This window comes from Propithecus coquereli, unplaced genomic scaffold (genome assembly GCF_000956105.1).
Source record: "Propithecus coquereli isolate 6110/MARCELLA unplaced genomic scaffold, Pcoq_1.0 Scaffold14, whole genome shotgun sequence".
NCBI classification, from domain to species: Eukaryota; Metazoa; Chordata; class Mammalia; order Primates; family Indriidae; genus Propithecus; species Propithecus coquereli.
This window is the reverse complement of record NW_012138302.1, coordinates 5,916,171-5,922,839: the sequence shown is the minus strand read 5'-3', so window position 1 is coordinate 5,922,839 and position 6,669 is coordinate 5,916,171.

The following is a 6,669-nucleotide window of genomic DNA, read 5'->3' as shown; positions in this document are numbered from 1 at the left end:
CGTATAATGAAGCTGCTATAAAATCTCTGGTAATTAAGGGGGATTTGACAGTAATTGCAACAGTGAATCAACTTAATTATTACCTGCTTCAAAGAGAGCTAACCTGATGTTATAATCTAACCTTTTCTACTTTTAAAATGGGAGATTAAACAAGTATATGTAGCATTTAAGAATTAAATCTGTTGAGATAGAATCGTATTAATATACTTCCAATATACATTTTATGCACATGTACACATCAACTTCTCAAGAACAAGCATTCAGCTCTCTGTGATCCGTTGAAGTTATTTGGTATGCTCTGGAAATGAAACAAAACCCACATATCTTATTCAAGTCAGCTTCTCCTTAAGCCACAAACAGACCTTTATTATGGTTAACCTGACTTCCACAAAATAAAGGACACTTTCTTAATATTAGCATGTAAAGAAAAGAAACACCAAAATTATTGTCATTGCTTGTATTTAGGTAGACCATGTCTTAGAATCTTATAATCTCGTCAAAAGCTACAAGCAAACTGATATGAAGGTGAAGATTTAGAATCATCTGAGAGCTCTTACATAATTTGGTATATCCAACCCTGGCCCCAAGGAGCTAGACACCCAAGCTTCAGGCTGAGCTATGTTTGTGGTAATGCTTCTTACAAACTATCTTCTCTCATTTCCTATCACCTTCTATCATCCCTCCCACCAGAGTGAAGAGAGATGAAAGTAGTCAGTGTGGTTTTGTTATGAATTCATGTTACATACCATGTATTATCAGGTACCTAGAAAATGTAATTACTACCAGGTTCTGTATTTATCGTGTGACTCCCCCTGTGGCAGATTTCTCCAACTCTCTTTTCTGCTTTTAAGCCATATTATACTTGTGTCTTCATTGGCTTTATCTTCGCTAACAGCCATATTAACTCTTTGTAATTAGAGAAAGGTTGGTCTGCAGTGGTTTTGTTCTGAAGTGTGAATCTTTTTGTTTGGTTTTCTATATGCCGTATGTAGAGACTCAGTGAACTGGCTTGTTTCACAGGAGATGATTCATTAGGCATAGGTTTGGTACAGTTTAGGGATGGAATAATCTCATCCTCAACCAATGTTTGCTACACAGTGTTTCACATGTTCATATGAAAGTGAACCAGAATTGAGTCTTCATCTGGAGCGGCAATTGGTTAGCTGCCGAGGACCCCCGGGGAGGCTTTGATCATTGATCTTTAAGATTATTGATCTTATTTATAAGATTTCTTCTTCTGGTGGTTGTAAATTCAGCCTGGAATCCCTGAAGGAAGATTGAGAGCACATGTTATAGACCTTGTTTTTTAACATTGGTTCTTGCCATTAACCAAACTCTCAATATAGGAGGCAGATAAGTGTGGTCAATAGTGAATAGGGAAACTAAACAATGGGAATTGTAATTTTGATTTGGTCACTAACTGACCTAGAGAAAATCATCTAGAACCTCTTTATGTTTTATTCCTCTACCAGACTGAATTACAACTACTCCAAGGGATCTCCTAAAATCTGATTCTGTTGTTTGTCTGGTAGAAAATCTTCACCGTATCAGTAGATCACCAAAGTAGTTTTCTTAACAAGTAGTGCAACTTCCAAAGGTTGTTTATGATCAGTGATTCTCCTCTTGAATAGGACCTATTCCATAAGAGCCATGGTTGTCTTTAATTCATGGTCATAACTTTTAATTTACCAGAGATCAGTGATCTATGTAGTGGTTATACCTCTGACTTTTTGGTCTTTTAGAAGGTTCATTCCCTGTTAGTAATGAACAGAGGGATTTGAAGGGCATGAAACTCAGACCAAGTGATTTCTACTTGATAAACAATGTAACAAAGCCATGGGAAGAAGGTAGAGTGTTGTCCAGAGTAATAATCTTTCACTTACACAGCTTGTCTATGCAATTGAAAAAGGTGAACAAAACAGGCAATGTTCTGCTCTCATGGAGCTCACATTGTACTTGTAACTCTTATTGAGTGCTTTCTGTTCTAGGCACTTTATATGTATTAGCTCATTTTTATGCCATAAACAGAAATTTGTGCTTTGTAGAGAAAAAACTTGAGCTTAGATTAAGCAAATTGCCCAAGGATACCCAGCTGGTAAATGATACAGTCAAAATTCAACCCCAGATCTGTTCAATTCCATAAATGGTTGGAAATACTAATTTTGAAATTGTATGTGGAATTAATGAACCATAATCTTCCTTTCCTAGATATCACAGGTGATGATGTACAGGTGAATATTTATAAGATTTCACTGAAGACTCTCCCTGAAATACAAAAGAATTTTCAATGTCAGCATTTTCAATGTCAGACATAACATAAGAACCAGTACATTTTGAAGCTGTTTATAACCTTGCGTGCTAAAGCTCCCTCTCAGTTCCTCTCAGGTCTTTTCCACTAGCAAAACATGTGCTAAATTCTTATGAACTTTATGAAGAATGAGTATCCATTTAGAGACCTGCATGGTAAAGACAAATTGTACTTCTTTGTTCTCATAGAAGGATGAAGTAAAAATATTAGGATTATGCTTTCTGAGAGAAAGTTAATTATACAACCATCTCAATTATTCAGAGATAGAATATTAGATTAAGGATAAATTCATCCTGCCCTGGGCAATAGAGAAGGACTTTTCAGTTGACACTAATCACAATAAGGGATTGAGAGAGACTTGAGATCACCTGGAAAAATGACATATATCTTTGAAGGGTGGCAAAGTTTTAAGGGACCTTCAATATTATCTAGTCCAATGTCTTCTTTTTATAGATGAGGAAACAGATGAGGCCCCAAAAGAAAAATTTACTTGGCCAAGTTACACAGGTACAGATGACAGAGATGTTATTAGAATATAGTTTCTTCTTTTAGCTGAGAAAAAAATTAAAGAGTTTATGTTTGGAAATATTAATATAAATAGCAGAACATGCACTGATGTCTTTTAAAAAGTCTGCTCTTATTTAATTAAACTGGGTTGTTGGCTGGGCGTGGTGGCTCACACCTATAATCCTAGCACTCCGGGAGGCGAGACAGGAGGATTGCCTGAGCCCAGGAGTTTGAGAACAGCCTGAACAAGAGCAAGACCCCATCTCTACTAAAAATAGAAAACTTAGCTGGGCGCAGTGGCACGTACCTGTATGATAATACCACTGCCTGGGTGGCAGAGCGAGACTCTGTCTCAAAAAAATAAACAAACAAACAAACAAAAAAACCCCCAAAAACCCAACTGTGTTGTTCAGTTAATTTTCAAGACTACGGTCCTGAAAAGGGATGGAGTTCTTTTACAGAAACTGTCCTTCCTTTGGTGTCATTTAGAGCATTGATGTAGAATTGGGATATTGAATGAAGCTATTGAAGCTATAAAGACAGAAAATTGTAAACTAGTAGCAGAGGATCAGTCTGAGCATCTTTTCAAAAATATTTCTACTCCTTTCTCCAACTCATATGCTGGCTTTTTGTTTTGTTATTATTGGGTCACTTTTACAAGAGGCGTAGGAAAATAGGTGTTGATTGCCAGTTGCCATAACTTGAAAAGCAGGGTAGGATCCGCAAAGAAAAAGAATGAAGATTTTTATTATAAAATCTCTATTTCAGTTATCTGTTGCTGTGTAACAAATCACCCTGAAACTTAATGTCTTAATCTAATAAGGATTTGTTATTCCTGATGATTCTGTGGGTTGATTGAGATCAGCTGTGAGGTTCTTCTGCTCCACATGGTGAAGCTGCAGTCACTCATCCAGCCGCTTTCAGCTGGGAGTTTGCCTGGAGCTTGAGCATCCAAGATGGTCTCTCATCTTTCAGGACCACTCTCCAAGTGACCTCTCATCATTTGGTGATCTAACTCCAGTTTTTCTACAGCATGGCAGCTGGCTCTGAAAAGTGCAAAAGCAGTAGCTTCCAGGCTTTGTTCAGACTTGGGTTAGGATCTGGCACCATGTCACTTCTGCTTCATTCTGTTGAGCAAAACCACTCATAAGTCCAGATACAGGGGTAGGGGAAACTGACTCCATTTGTTGACAAGAGAAATGGTAAAGAATTTTGTGGCCATCTTTAATCCACTACAATGTCGTTTTTTTTAGGATCTCAGTTTTTGTTTCTCAACCAATCTTATATCTTAACTTTCTTAACCCTTCAATGTCCACATCAAATATTCAACAAATGCTAGTATTTCCTTAGCCTAAGTGGTAACTTATTTCTTTCCTCAGTTTCCCCCAAATACAAAGAAATTCACAGACATACATGGCTCAGGAAAACACTGGTATTATACCTTCGTGAAATGCTCGGTTTTAGAGATTACAAAAAGATTTCTAATTATCTGTGTTAGAGTTGAAGTAGATTTTCCAGCCCTTTTTACTTTTTAAGGGTTAAAAACAGGCCTCAAGTCCTAGGAAATTTAAATTTTGGAATAAAAAGAAATATGAACATGTGAGAATAAGCCAGAAAGAGAATTTTGGCTGGAAATTTAGATGAGTAATTTGGTTCATCAAGAAGACCCTATCCATTTTCCCTTTGGCTGCTTAATTCTAATTTCTCTAATAGAGTCTGCATTTAGAGAACCATCTTCTCTGACCAGCTACTCTTCTGCCAGAGCAACAGAAAGTGCCAAACTGCCTCAGCAGTGATGGCCAATTTGACATGGAGACATTGTAAAAATAGGAATGAAGGATCAGCTTTGATGTCCCTAAACTTTATTTTTTTAATAATTATAAAGGATCTATACACAGGAACCCACGTCTGCTTTTCTGCTGAAAATATTGTCATTGCGGACCCAGCCAGGCCCCCTTACAGAAGCATTTAGACAATGGTGGGAATGGGCGTTATGGAGTGGATTACACTGTGAAGACAGCAATGTGATTTCTAATCCCCTTTTCCCCAAAGGCACCAGCAGTATCACCAAGAGGCAGCCTATTCCCCCTCAAATGAGATACAGCAGTTTATCATGTCAGACTACGCCACGGAGGGTTAAGGCTATAGGGCTTCTGGCTGTCAGGAGCAGGATTTCATCTTGGGGCCCCTCAGGCCATATGGAGGAAGCCTAAAAAGTTCATTCTGTTTTTTCCATTGTCTGGCATCTTGTCTCCATTCCCCATCCCAGTGTCCTCTTGACCAACTTTATAGCCCAAACCCAAATCATATGTCTGAAATAAGCATCATAAAATTTTCCTCCTATTCGTTGAAAGAAGCCTCTCGATTATTTCCAAATAAATTTAGTAAACAGAAATACAAAAGGATGCAATTTTATTTTAAGTTATAAAAACTATTTCAGGATTCATTAAATAGCAACAAGAGAACAAATACCACAACTTGAACACTAGGAATGATAAAACTCAGATCAGTCCCGATCATGGTTTTCAATAGCATGGACAAGTTGTTTACATAGCTGTGAGGCAGGGTATTGTTTCATTGTTTTTGCATCCTCGTATATTAGTGCAATTAGTTCAGCATTTAATAGGAGCCCAATCAATATTCACTGAATAATAAAAACTATGTGCTGAACAATCATCTGGAAATATCATTCGTGCTGAAATACTGCTGCTATGTAGACAAGTTATGACTATTCCTCCTAAAGTTAAAGTTGCCATTCTATATACATAATTTTATGAATAATAATAGAATCTATCATGCATCAGATATTTTACAAACAATATCCTTTTAAAACCCAACCCTGGCAAGTAGACATCTTCTTGTTTGATAAATTAGGGAAACTGAGGCTCAGAAAAATTGCTTGCTCAATTCAACCAATGCAGGAAGTAGGGGATCTGGGATTAAGTCCTAGTCATTCAGATCTTTCTACGGCACACACACACAGATCTGTAGGCAATGGTTTATGTAATTATTCCTTGAAATTATGGTAAGAAATCAAATCCATTCTCTGTCTGGGAAGTGTATATTTCTTTACTGGCATCCACTAAAAAAATAAAAGGATGTATTTCTTCCTGCCTGACAAGAACGAATGCTTGTATTTTAGTAAGAGTTCCAAAGGTGACAGACTGAATTTACAGCTATAGTACAGTCATGTGTGGCTCAGCAAAAGGAGCAGAGGGTGCTTCCCCTTGCAGAAGACAGAGTTAGGCAAACTCTAAAGAGGGGCATTTTCTAGGAATCCATCTGTGGCAAGGGGGTATCACTTCCAGAAGGATCCACAAACACCTCTAGAAGCAAGACAGAACATCACTGTTGTGTCTTCCAGGTTATTTCTGATGTTTAGAGACAAAAAGCATGACATTGGTTCAGAAAAGGGTCCTACCTTTACTAGCATCATTGAGACTCTCAAACTAAGAGGACTTTTTAAAAATCAGACCCATCCTCTTAACTGTGAAGAACTAGAAAATGTGGGTAAAATACAAAAAGGATCTTTTTGATGCCATCTTGAGAGGGCAAGATCTTGAAGAAGGGTACAGAGAAGTCTGTCCCTATTCAATTGCTTTTCCCCTTGCCTCATTTGCCAATTTGGAAGCACTTTCAGAGAGTGAGAAGTCAAACAGAAAATGGCAGCTAAGAAGCAGAGAAGCTGAGAACTTTCAGGAGTACCATGGTTGATAAAGTAAAAACGTGAGTTCAGGGCCCACCAAGGAGGGAATGCCTTTGAAAACACCTCAGGGTTTTAGTTGGGACACAAAAAGGGCCACCCCAGAAGTAAGAATGAACCTGAAATAGAACAGACCTAACAAAGACTAAAA